Here is a 14074-nt window from a genome sequence, read left to right as displayed (position 1 = left end):
CTACTCCTTTACGGATGGTTTCTCGGGGTACCACCAGATCAAGATTGCGCCAGAGGATAGGAGTAAAACAACGTTCGCTACCGAATGGGGCTGTTTTCAGTATACGGTGATGCCCTTTGGACTAAAGAACGTGTCGGTGATATTCTCACGCGTTGTGGTAGCTGCATTCAAGGAATTTATACACAAGTTCTTAGAGGTATATCTTGATGATTGGACCATATTTGGGTTGGTTAAGAAACATACCACGAGCTTATGGTTAATGTTGGATACTTGCCGACGGCACCAGATTGCGCTAAATATAAAGAAGTGTACTTTCCTCATCCCCTTCGGTAACTTGCTTGGCCATGTGGTCTACAAGAAAGCCCTGATGGTAGACTCGGAAAAGATTTTTGTCATACTCAATCTGCAAGCGTCGCAAAGTGTCAAGCAGTTGCGCGCCACATTGGGACACACTGGTTACTACCGAAAGTTCATCAAGAGCTATGCGCAGATCATGGCACCAATGGAACAGCTATTGAAGAAGGACGCTACGTATTGCTGGAATGAGGAATGTAACAAAAGTTTGGAAATGCTCAAGGAAAAAATGGCATCAGCTCCTCTATTGGTATTTCCAAAATGGGACATCGAATTTCACATGCATATTGATGCGTCATGTATCGCGTTGGGCGCGGTACTCACTCAAGAATGAGCGGAGGGAATTGATCACCCGATTGCGTTTGCAAGTCATCGATTGTCAAAAGCTAAGAATAACTACTCCACTATTGAGCGCGAGGGATTGGCGATGGTATACGCACTCCAGAAATGTCGCCACTATTTGCTCGGAGGACACTTTAAGATGTATATTGACCACTCTGCGCTAAAATACCTAGTGAATAAGCCTGTGTTGGGGGGGCACATTTGTCGGTGGTTGTTATTATTTCAAGAATATGACTTCGAAGTTGTCGTAAAGATGGGACATCTAAATGCATGCCCAGATCACCTCTCATGAATTGAGAATGGCGAAGAGCCCACAAATTTAGAGGAAGGACTACCGGATGCACAGTTGTATGTAGTACGCGTCACGGATGGCCACTTTGAGGATATAATCCACTTCTTAACCACAGGAACCGCGCCACAAGCATATTTCGTTCAGCAAAAGAAAGAATTGGTGATACGCGCAGCAGACTTTACTATTATTGCAAGGCACCTTTACAAAATGGGCAACGACGAAATATTACATAGATATGTCCCTGAATTTGAGCAAGGATGGATCCCGACCGAAGCACATGGGGGGGTTGCTGGAGGACATTATGCGGGCCACGCCACAGCATAGAAGATTCTTCATGCTAGAATATGGTGGCCAACTCTACATCAAGACTCAAAAGCATACTGTCGGACCTGCGACGTATGTCAACAAACTGGGAAACCATTGTTGGGTTGTGTTATATTCTTTCCACGACTAGCCCACGTACTTAACTGGGGGGTTAGAGGGGGGTAGAGCCCCCCTTCATTGTGCCGATTGTGTAGCGGGGGGGGTCACAAGGGGTTTGAGGTGTACTCGTAACCCCACTTTATGGAAGATTTTGGTTTTGGACCCTATGTTAGGTTGGGAAGACCTACCTATGTTTTTGTGCATGATTTTCGCACATGTTTTTTGGATGCAATGGTTTTCGGTCCATGGTATTGGACGTGATGGTTTTCGGTCCATGGTATTGGATGCTTCAGCATGTATAAATATGTATTATAACATTGAAAGGAACATAATGAAAAATCAAGTTGGTAGTCCCGTTTTTGGGATCCAGGGGAAAATCTTTATGTATATGTGTTTTATGTGTTATGCTCTCACATTGTTTATTTTCTGTGTTATAAAATTCGTATGTAGGTAATTTCTGTACGGGGTTAAAACCTACATTTGGTATCAGAGCTATTTTGGCTTCAAGGGGACGCCTTTTTCGCTGAGGGGTTTCGCTCGGGCCTGTGGTAGACCCTGTTCAGTGGGAGATCTGCGAGATCGATTCTGGTGGTGAAAGAAGATGGTGAGCAGTGGAAAGATAGAGATCGAGAAGTTTAATGGTCTGATTTTTGAGTTGTAGAAACTCAAGATGGAGGATCTGTTGGTGGATAAAGATCAGTGGATCGCAGTAGATCTAGGTACTAAACCAACGGGAGTGTCCGATGAAGAATGGAAGAAGTTGGATCGGAAGGCAAAGAGCATAATATGATTGTGTGTCTCAGATTCAATATTGCTGAATGTATTAGGGGAAGCTATAGTGAAGGCTTTGTGGGACAAGTTAGGGACTTTGTACCAATCTAAGTCTCTAGTGAATAAACTGTTCTTGCGGAAAAAGTTGTATAACCTGAGGATGAAAGATGGAGACTCGGTGACAGAGCATCTGAACACATTTAATACTGTGGTAAGTCAGTTAGCATCTGTTGATATTAAAATTTCAGATGAAGATAAGTGCATCAGTTTGTTGTGTTCTCTACCAAATTCGTGGGATAGTCTGGTTATTGTAATAGGTAGCAATGCAATTGCCTTTCATTTTGATGAAATAGTCTCATCCTTACTGACGAAGGAGATGAGAAGGAAAAATATGAAGAGCCAGAATGGTGATGCCTTGTCTGTATGAGGAAGGTCCCAGAGCAGAAACAAAAATAAGTCATCGAGTGGGAGATCTAAATCTCCAGGAAAACCTGTAAAGGTGGTGTGTTGGAAAAGTGGAACGAAAGGGCACTTCAAAAGGGAATGTAAATCTAAAGCTCCTGATAAAGGAAAGGGATCTGTTGATGCTCTTTCTGTAGAGGCGAAAACCACCTCAGATGAAGGTGGGGATGTGAACTTGGCTTTTTCAAGTACACATGTATATCATGAGGCATGGTTGATTGACTCAGGTGCATCCTTTCACTTCACTCCCCATAGAGAGCAGTTATGCAAGTATGATAAATACGATGGTGGTGATGTCTTCTTAGGGGATGATAGGAAGGCTAGAATCGTTGGTTGTGAAAAGTAAAGTTGAAGTTGTAAGGTCGAAGGGTTAGAACACTTCCGGGTGTTCTGCATATTCCTACATTAGCCAGAAATCTGATTTCTGTAAGCAAGTTGGATTATTCAGGTGTAAAAAAAGTGTCCGATAAGGATAACTGCAAGATGGTTCAAGGAGCACTGGTATTGATGCGGGGAGTTCAGACTGGAACTTTGTACAAGCTGCAAGGTAGCATTATTGTTGATGGGTGCAACATTTCTATGGTTCCTGAAAGTGGAGCAGAAAATCTAGTGGTCTCTAGAGAGAAGACCATGTTGTGACATCAAAGGCTTGGACATATTGGAGAGAAGGGCCTTCGAATACTTCATGGTAAAGGTATGGTAGAAGGTATGAGTAATAGCTCTCTGGATTTTGATTTTTTGTGAAAATTGTGTATATGGGAAGTAGAATCGGGTGAGTTTCCCCTCTGGTAGTAAGAGGGTGAAACAGATATTAGAACTTGTGCACAATGATGTGTTTGGACCTGTGAAGGTTCCATCACTGGGTAAGTCTGTGTACTATGCATCATTTATAGATGACTTCTCAAGGAATAGATGGATATATTTCCTTAAGAAGAAATCTGATGCCTTTGACAAATTTAAAGAATTTAAGGCTCTCGTGGAAAATCAGATAGAGAAGAAGATAAAGGTGTTGAGGACAGATAATGGTGGAGAGTTTTGCAGCAAGGAATTTGAAGAATTCTGTAAGAAGTGTGGTATAGCACAACAGAAGACAACTCCATATACACCTCAGCAAAATGGAGTTGCAAAAAGAATGAATAAGACATTGATGGAAAGGGCAAGAAGCATGCTCAATGGTGCTAGGTTAGGATAGGACTTCTGGGCAGAGGCGGTGGATACTACATGTTACCTGGTCAACAGGTCACCTTCATCAGCGTTGGAGGATAAGACTCCACAAGAGTTATGGACTGGTAAGAAACCCTCTCTTTCACATCTGAGGGTATTTGGATGTGATGCATATGTACATGTTCCAAAGGAGAAACGAACCAAGTTGGATAGTAAATCTAAAAAGTGCATCTTTATTGGGTATAAGGATGGTTTAAAAGGTTATAAGCTTTGGAACCCAATCACACGGAAGGTTGTGTATAGCTGAGAAGTGGTATTCAGAGAGGTAAAATATGTTATTAAACATGAAGCCCAACCAAAGGAACCTGAGAAGATAGAGTTTGAGCTTAAGGAGGAAGAATCAGACTCTACAGCAGAGGAGGAATCAGAAGATGAAGAGCCACAAACTCTGGGTGTGAGAAGATCAGTTCGAGAAAGAAGGCAACCAAAAAGGTATAGTCCATCTACTTTCTGTTCAAATTTTTCTTTATCTATTACTAACGATGATCCTAGAACTGTGAAGGAAGCAGTAGATTCAGAGGATGGAAAACTTTGGAAAGAGGCCATGGTTGATGAAATGGCATCTTTGCACAAAAATGAGGCTTGGGATCTGGTGGAGTTTCCAACTGGAAGGAAACCCATTGCTAGCAAATGGGTGTTCAAGAAGAAGACAAATGTAGAAGGAAAGGTGGAGAAATACAAAGCTCGGTTGGTAGCAAAAGGTTATTCCCAGGTGGCGGGAATTGATTTTGGTGATATTTTTTCTCCTGTTGCCAAGGTAACTTCTATTAGATTACTTTTTTCTGTTGCTGCTGCTTTTGATTTTGAGGTAGAATAGATGGATGTGAAGACAACATTTCTTCATGGGGATCTGGAAGAGGAAATATACATGAAGCAACCTGAAGGCTTTGTGGTGAAGGGTAAGAAAGAACCGGTATGCAAGTTAAAGAAGCCTCTGTATGGGTTAAAACAGTCACCAAGGATGTGGTATCATAAATTTGATACATTTATACAGGGACTTGGCTTCACCAGAAGAAAAGTAGATCACTATGTGCATTTTAAATTAATTCTGGTCTTGTATGTGGATGATGTGTTGCTGGTTGGAAATGACAAAGAAATTATCTAGGATTTGAAGACCCAATTGTCCTCCAAATTCGACATGAAAGATCTTGGTGTTGCAAACTATATTTTGGGCATGGAAATTAAAAGAGATCAGGCAAAGAGGAAGCTCTGGTTAAACCAGAGGAAGTATGTCGAGACAATACTACAGAGGTTTAATATGCAGGATAGTAAATCGGTGAAGGTTCCTATTCCTGTAGGTGTGAGGTTATCTGCTGAAAAGTGTCCCAAGACACAAGAAGAGGAAGAGGACATGTCCCGTGTTCTATATGCAAGCATAGTCGGTAGATTGATGTATGCAATGGTCTGTACTAGACCAGACATTGCACATGTAGTGGGAGTATTGAGCAGGTTTATGTCAAAACCAGGGAAGGAGCACTGGACAGCAGTGAAGCGGGTTTTCAGGTATTTCTGTGGCACTAGTGACTATGGTTTGTGCTACCAAGGAAGACCAGGATTGGACAGAGTGTTGGATATTCGTGGCTTTGTTGATGCAGACTAGGCTGGAGATCTAGATCAGAGAAGATCTACAAGTGGGTATGTGTTTAACCTATTTGGAGGTGCAGTCAGTTGGATGAGTAAGAAATAATATGTAGTGGCACTATCAACTACAGAGGCAGAATACATGGCAACCACTCATGCAAGCAAGGAAGCAGTTTGGTTGCAGAGATTGTGTTCAAGTATGGGGTTAGTATAGGGAGCTATAAGGATAGACTGTGATAGCCAAAGTGCAATTTTCTTGGCAAAGAACCTCGCATATCATTCAAAGACAAATCACATTGATGTTCAGTATCACTTTGTGAGGGATATGATAGAAGACAAAAGGTGTTGCTGGTAAAGGTGGACACTTTGAAGAATACTGCAGATGCATTGACAAAATCTGTGAGCTTTGAGAAGTTCTCTTGGTGTAGAGAGACAATGGACATTTCAGGGCTGGAAAAATGACTAAGCTCTCTTGTGACCCCCTATGGAAAGAAAACAACAAGTAGGAGAATGTTGGGTTGTGTTATATTCTTTCCACGACTAGCCCACGTAGTTAACCAGGGGGTTAGGGGGGGCGGAGCCCCCATTCGTTGTGTCGATTGTGTAGCGGGGGGGTCACAAGAGGTTTGAGGTGTACTCGTAACCCCACTTTATGGGGTCACTAGCAGCGCCCCAAAAAATTTTGGTTTTGGACCCTATGTTAGGTTGGGCAGACCCACCTATGGTTTTGTGTATGATTTTCGCACATGTTTTTTAGACGCGATGATTTTCGGTCCATGGTATTGGATGCTTCAGCATGTATAAATATGTATTATAACATTGAAAGGAAGATAATGAAAAATCAAGCTGGTAGTCCCATTTTTGGGATCCAGGGGAAAATCTCTGTGTATATGTGTTTTATGTGTAATTCTCTCGCATTGTTTATTTTCTGTGTTTTAGAATTCGTATGCAGGTAATTTCTGTACAGAGTTAAAACCTACAACCATCATGGAGGGATGAAATGCCGCTCAAGCCATAGATGACACTGCAACCGTTCGAGAAATGAGCGATTGATTTTGTGGGGCCTATCACACCTCCAAGAAAGACAGGGGCGCGTTATATCATCACAGCAACAGAATGCTTAACCCAATGGGCAGAAGCACAACCAGTTAAAGACTGCACGGCCGCTATAGCTGCGAAATTCTTGTTCGACAATGTGTTAACGCGATTTGGATGTCCAAAAATTCTAATGAGCGACCGCAGAACACATTTCCTAAATGATACTATTAGCACGCTCACTGAGGAATTTCAGATATACCATCAACAGACTACGTTTTACTATATGCAAGAAAATGGGACCGTTGAAGAATTTAACAAAATTTTGGAGACAGCGTTGACCAAGGTATGTAATGCGCAGCGAAATGAATGGGATTTGCACATATCTATTGTACTATGGGCATACCGAACAACATGCAAGAAGTTGACAGGCCAAACCCCTTTCCGGTTAGTCTATGGCAAGGAAGCCATCATGCCAATGGAGTACATTGTACCTAGTTTACGAATAGCAGCGGCGACAGGCATGGCAAACCGTGCAAATTTGGAAGAGAGGATCGCGCAACTGGAAGAATTTGAGGAGGAACAGTTTTTGGTAGGATTCCATCAGCACGTACATAAGCAGCGAGAAAAATAATGGCATGATCGCCATATCAAGATGTGCACGTTCAAAGAAAATGATCTAGTATTACTATAAGATAGCAAGTTCGAGAAATTCCCTGGAAAACTCCAAATGCATTGGTTGGGACCCTATGTAGTCAGAAAAGTCACAGATGGAGGCATGATCTGGCTTGCCAAGTTGAATGGGGAACCTTTCCCAAGCAGAGTAAATGGTAGTCGCTTAAAGCTCTACATGGGTGGGCCAATCGTCTAACTAACCGACTGCAGGACAGTCTCACCACTCCAAGCAATTGGAAGAGAGCGTGGGACGTTAAACCAGTCTATGGGGGAGCTGCTCGACAATCAAGGGCACGCCGATTTGGTATTAGGTCGCGGTCGCGCAGAAGGGGCTACGCTGCTGCGTGGACAAGTAGAGAGGTGATTGTTGCTGACACTATTCATGACAAGATTTCTGAGTTATGGCAATAGGGAGAGGGTGGCGGGCAACCAAGAGACAGGGTACGGGCCAGATCTGGAATGATCTACCACAGGTTTAACATTACGACACCAGAAAAGGAGGGAACCAACAAATTTGAATTTTGAAATGCTTATAAATCACAGGGGGGCATCCACCAAATGAGCTGTGTTTCTGAGAAAAGTAAGCTATTGTGCCTTCCCGCCGCTATGGAACTAGTCATTATCTATGCTCAAGGAGTAAGCTCGAGGGTTGTGATATGGCCAATGGAGATGCAGGACTTTCTGAATAGTAGGGTGTTGACGGCTACGGGCACTGCGCAGAATTCAGCATTGACGGTAGGGGATGTGCCAGAAATTGTTAGACACGAAGCAGAACTAGTCCGGATGCCATTGCCTAACCCATGGGCTGGTCGACGAACCATAAAAGATAAGGGAGAGGCTTTAAATATGGAGACAAATGGTGGAATTGCAGTTCACAAGTCATCTCTGATGCACCTTGAAGATTGGGATCTCACAGACAACAGCCATGGTCTTGCAAAATTGCAACACAAGCTACACCAAACAGTGCGTATAGAAAATACGAAATTAGAAATTGACTACGTTGGCACGAAGAGGTCTCGTATGCGGCACCCCAGCTCAAACTAAAATCCTATGAGGGGGTGCTCTGTGTTAACCGAGCAGAGAAGAATGAGCATCATCGGTTGTGCGAACTAGTGGAGGCAGTGGAGCAAGAGCGAGATGAAGAATTGTAGAATTCAAAGACAGAGTAGCAGAATGGAGTGCGTCACTCATAGGGATGGTGGACCGCGAAGCCTAGGCAACACGTATTGCCACACCGATGAGTGACTCCTAGTCACGATGATTGTGTTGGGGGCCTGTTGGGTAGCAAAGGCCCCGCATAACAGTTTTAGGGCTTAAAGCCTAGAAGTTTGGGAAATAATACTATAAATCTCCGAAATACGTAGAGCGCAAAACGTAATAGGTTGAGTCAAGGGGTTGTCCACCCAAAAATAATATAGAATAATAGGAAGTAGGTCAGTCTACCCATGGTCCACAGACCATGGGAATGTATAAATAGAGTGAGGCTCTAAGGGTAGAAATCAGTTTTTTGGCTGAAGAACAGGGATTATGGGTTTTTGAAAGTAAATGTTCTCTGAGTCTGTACGTCCAGGTCATGAAGTGTTAATAGTTGGATAAAGGCTCCACAGATGTGTGCGTGGAGGCCTGATAGAGTCCGCTACTGTGTGCGCAAACCCCTGCAACTGTGTGCGCAGGGCAGGAAGTGAATTGTACTAAATCCAGAATATTAATAAAGATAAGTTGGTTCTGAAATATTGTGTAAACTCTGAAACATTGTGGTTCTGGTTCATTTCTGGTTTATATATCTGTGTCGATCTGTGTGCTATGCTTATGTTCTGAATTTATGCAAATCTATAACAATTTTGGGCGTGCGTATTGGTTATCTCTATTAAATAGTTGTTTAAAGATTGTAAGGAGTAGATCTGATATATAAAGAACTCCTAAATAATAACTATTAAGGAAGTGCCTTGTTTCGGATCTACGTGGAAGTAAAGTAGCGCGAGGCCACAGAACAATTCGCAACCCCTCCAGACCACATCAAGACATCCCAAGGGTGCGGAAACCTGGTTCCAGCACCCTCCCCTACTACCTTGGGTGAGACCTCAGTCCGTGCTCCATAGGCTGTTGCCGAAAGGGATGGTAGATACGGGATTTGTTTGGCTAATAACTCTTCTGAACCTGGGTCAGGGCCCAATAAGCCAACATGCACATCTGGACATGTATTTACATCAATAAGGATTCAAAAGGGGAAGTGTTGATAGAAACTTATATATGAAAGTTGAACAAGACAACTTAACGCTCATTGAGGTGTATGTGGATGACATCATCTTTGGAAGCAATGGCAACAGGTTGAGTAAGAAGTTTGCTAACAATGTGCAGAGTGAGTTTTAGATCTCCTTACTTGGTAATTTGACCTTCTTCTTGGAACTCCATATAACTCAGGAAGATAATGGAATTTTTATTTCTCAAATTAAGTACATCAAAGAAATGTTGAAAAGATTCAAAATGGTATAATGTAAACCAATTAGAACTCCCATGGTGACCAGTTGAAAGTTAAGTAAGGATGATGAATCCAAGGAAGCAGAGCAGAGGTTGTATAGATCAATGATTGGTATCCTATTGTATGGGACATATTTGAGACCAAATGTAATGTAGGTAGTTGGACAGGTGTCAAGATTCCAAGCAGCATCAAAATAATCCCATGTTTTGGCAGTGAAAAGGATCTTTATATTTCTTAAGGGAACAAAATATTTTGGCTTATGGTATCGAAAAGGGAAAAAACTAACTTTGACAACATATGTAGGTGCCTTTCACATTGATATGTATTCCATCAAGCCAAGCAGACAGGGGAGAAAGGCATGTTGCAGGGAAAGAGAAGAGGTTATCTTGTCAAGTGGAGTCACCCTTTTCCATTAATGTCAAAGGGGTAGATAAACCAGAGGAGGAATATCAAAGGCATGGAGTCAGGGGGAGAAATAATCACAAGGGTCTCACGTGTGTTTCCATCAATGTCCAAAGGGGGGGATTTTTGGAACCTAGTTTCCATTGATGTCAACCCATGCAGTAGCTAGAAGAAGCCATGCTTTCATTGAGGATATTGTTTAGGAAGATAAGTATGTTTGTGTTGAATACCATCCTCATTTTATTGTCCATGTCATGTCATTTCCAACAATAGGTGGCACGCCTCATAACCCCTCATGGTTGAGGAGGTATGACCGATCAAAGTTAATGCCCTGAAAGTGTGGTCAAGGTCCCCAATTTGAATGATGGAAGGTAATTTAATAATTGACAAAAATGTTGGTTTTTTACTGATCAAAGATGGAAATAATATTAAAATATTTTGGATAATTTCTATGGTATGCCCAAGATGGCCTTCCTTTATCATCATTAATTCAATCTCAAAGGGAAATTAATTTTGGCTCCAAATTTATCAATTTTGAAATTTGAATTTTAAAATTTTATAATGTCAGTCTCCCTCCTTTTTGTATGGTAGACCTCCATGAAATAAGGCCATTTCATCACCTCTAGAAGCCCCCCTCCATTACTATATATAAGAGCTTGGACTTCTCCATAAAGGCATCAATTGTTCACATACATTTCTTACAAGTTTTGTCTATGATCTCTTGCAACCATGTGTTGTCACTCCTAGTTGAAGGAGAAGTTCAAGTTTTGTATAGGGTTTGGTCTTATATTTTTTACTTTGGTTAATGGTTTCTATCTAAGAATCTTTATGGATTAGTCTAGACCCTTTGAGGCCATTCAACCCTCTCTGGTAGGATATTTTTAGAGCATATTTCATAGTGTTCTGAGGTCAATCCACAACCTAACTCTATAAAACTTTTGGACCTCCTGTGGTTGATTGTTGAGGCCTATTCGACCCTTTTTTTAATAATTCTATGGAAATTTTCTAAGGCTACATTTTTGTGACAGATGCACAAGTCCTGAATCCCATATTCAACCCCTTTCTTTGCAAGGGTTCATCCTTCAAAATAATAAAATTTGAGGCCTGAATTCAGCCTTCTTCACAGGAAATTCTATGACAAGATAAGGCATCCATTTGCACATTTCTAAGGAATATTTCAATGAATACTATTCGTTGGTTCTGAGAAATTTCATTGTGATTATAAGGCCAATCTACAACCTAACTCTGTGAGAAAACCTTGTATTTTGGTGGAAAAGTAATGAGGTTATTCGGCCCCCTGTGTAAGGGCATGTCTAGGCTTAATCGTTGCATTTTTTGTGGTGTGTTTGGTTATGGCTAAGGTGGATTGTGAATTGTTTTAAGGACTAATTTGTGGCTTGTTTTAGGGCTATTTGGTGGTTGTACAAGACCATTTTCTAAGGCTCACTCATATATTTTTTTGATTTTAAACTCATGCTCCTCTAAGGCTCGTCCTAAGGAAATATTCAATCTTTATGAGGTTTCTCATTTCACATCTGGGTGGCATTTCGTTGAAAACTCAAAATTGTTATCTGTGGGTCTTTACTTAGGCTATATTGCAATCCAAAGAAACCAGATATTAATTGACCTACACATCAGGTCTAAGTTTTTTGCTAATGTGGATTCCATCTTTGAATCTAAGGTAATGATTTCATTGAATTATTTTTTTGTTGGACAAGTGTGGAGGAAAATCTCATAATCAACTTTTACTATTCAAGTTCCCTAATCTCTAAGCTTATCTATGATACTCTTACATCAGTTTCTGAGGTAGAATTAAGCCCCATTTCTATAACACTATTTTAAATAAGATAAGGATATATCATCTAACAACTTGTTTTTATTCATTTAGGCTTATCCAAGGCTAAATGAAGATCTAACATTGGTGCCAAATATTAAAGGATTTGTTGAGCTATACCTTGACCTTTCTGAGGTTGCTTCAAGACTCTGTGGGGGTTAATCTGAGATCAATTTTCTTATATTCGTTTGGATATAATTAGAGCTTGCGTTAGGGAACAATCCAAAGATACAAAGGAAAATCAAAGTTATAATGAGATATGTTGTCTAGAGATAAAATTGAATTTCTTCGAGACAAATTTGGGATCATTGTTGAGGTACGTTAAGGTCATGGTTGGGGAGAAATTTATTGCACTTGTTGAAGTGATATATGTAGTAGAGATGGGTTTTGGACCTGGTTATTGAAGGAATCAATAACATCATCAACCAAAGGTATGTTTTGTCTATGATTTGAAAGTTATAACCCATTGAGTTACAGCATAGGCAGTTCTCAAATTTTGAAGATTTGAATGGGAAATCTGAAGCATACGTTAGCAGTATTATCAGTGGTCTTTAGGAGTGATTCTCAAGGCTAAACACTTTATATTCTGAATCAATCCAAGGGCACATCTCTCATTTGCAAATGAATCAAGGTATGAGATAATTCTTGTAGATTGTTCAGTTTTATGTTGAGATAAGATTTCTTGTAGGAAGATCTTCAAGAAGCACTTTGATGATGATTGATATTATGTCATTGCATATTTGATATTTATTAGAACAAATGGATTCATTTATTATCTTTGTAAGTGGTTCATTGTCCCTGGTACGAGAGCCCACAAATTATTCTCCATTTTTTATATTTACAGGATGGTTGGGTGGTGCAAGGATGGAGAGCAAAATCTACCTCAAGTTGTAGCCTGAATATACTTTAGGGTGGCAAGGTGGTGCTAGGGAAAGTTAGAGCTTCCAAGGCATTGGAGCATCATTTCAATTGGATCTGATAAAACTATGGCATTAGAGCATCCTCCTAGTTGGAGCTGGTAAAACCAGGGTACAGGAGCATCCTTTTAGGAGTTGGAGATTGCTGGTAAATTTAATGTTTTTCTATAGTACTATGAAGTTGGAGCTTACCCTTTAGTTGGAGATGAGAAATATTGTACTCATAAATTATACTAGAAAATTGTTTGATGGATTTTCTCCTGAAAGGGTTTCCACCAAAAATTTCATGTGTACTAGTCTTGTGATGTGTTGATTATTCATGTTTTTATTTGATGTTAATGCCATGAAATTTAATAATTAACTAATTATAAGTGAAATATTGATTCACAGCCCCTCTCAGTATTTCATACAACATCAGCCTTGATTCTTCTTCTAACATTTATTCTCATGGACACGGATTGCTTTTGGTTTCTCCTTCAATGAAAACTCTCCTTCTTCTAATGATGATTGGCTTATAGATATGGAGCATCTTATCATATGACTAAGAATAAAGTCATTTTTTTCTCTTAATTATCGTAACACCAAACAAATATTTTTTGGTGATGATAGATTTCCTAGTGTTACAAGGTTAGAAACAATTCAAGTAGATAATGATCATTACAATAATGTATTATGTGCTCCAATTATTTCCTGCAAACTTCCATCAGTATATCAAATTACTCATTTAAGTGAAGGTAAAATACTAGAGTTTTCACCTCGCTAAGTTGTAATTAAGGATTTAAAAAATCATAATCATTTCCTTGCCACTAGAATAGTTTATGATATTATCAAGTCATAAAAGTTTGAAAAACTTTGGTTCGTCACCTTTTTCCTGCTTTTATTTCTCATAGGGATAACTTGAGAAAACTTTGGCATTAGCAATTTGGTCATTTAACTATCCCTCACTACAATAACTATATAATCAAAATATGTTGATTGGTCTTCCTCTCATTTCTTGCATAGATGATGTTTCTATCAATTGTGTTCTTGACAAACATCAGGACAATTTCAACAAACGTGCCTCTTGGCACACCTCAACCCATTTGCATATTGTTCACAGTGAATTGTGTGGTCCACTTTCTGTTATTTAGTTCTCTAGGTCCAAGTACTTTTTAACTTTCATTGATGGCTTCTCCAGACGCACTTGGGTTTATTTCTAAAAATTTAAGAGTGAAAGTCTTGATTTGTTCTTGGCCTACAAGTTTTTTTAAGAAAAACAATATGGACATCAAATGCAAAGGTTA

Source organism: Pinus tabuliformis, chromosome X (genome assembly GCF_031772625.1).
Source record: "Pinus tabuliformis cultivar Carrire ecotype Pingquan chromosome X, CPIR1, whole genome shotgun sequence".
NCBI classification, from domain to species: Eukaryota; Viridiplantae; Streptophyta; class Pinopsida; order Pinales; family Pinaceae; genus Pinus; species Pinus tabuliformis.
The sequence above is the reverse complement of the archived record's forward strand: the minus strand, read 5'-3'. Positions refer to the sequence as shown.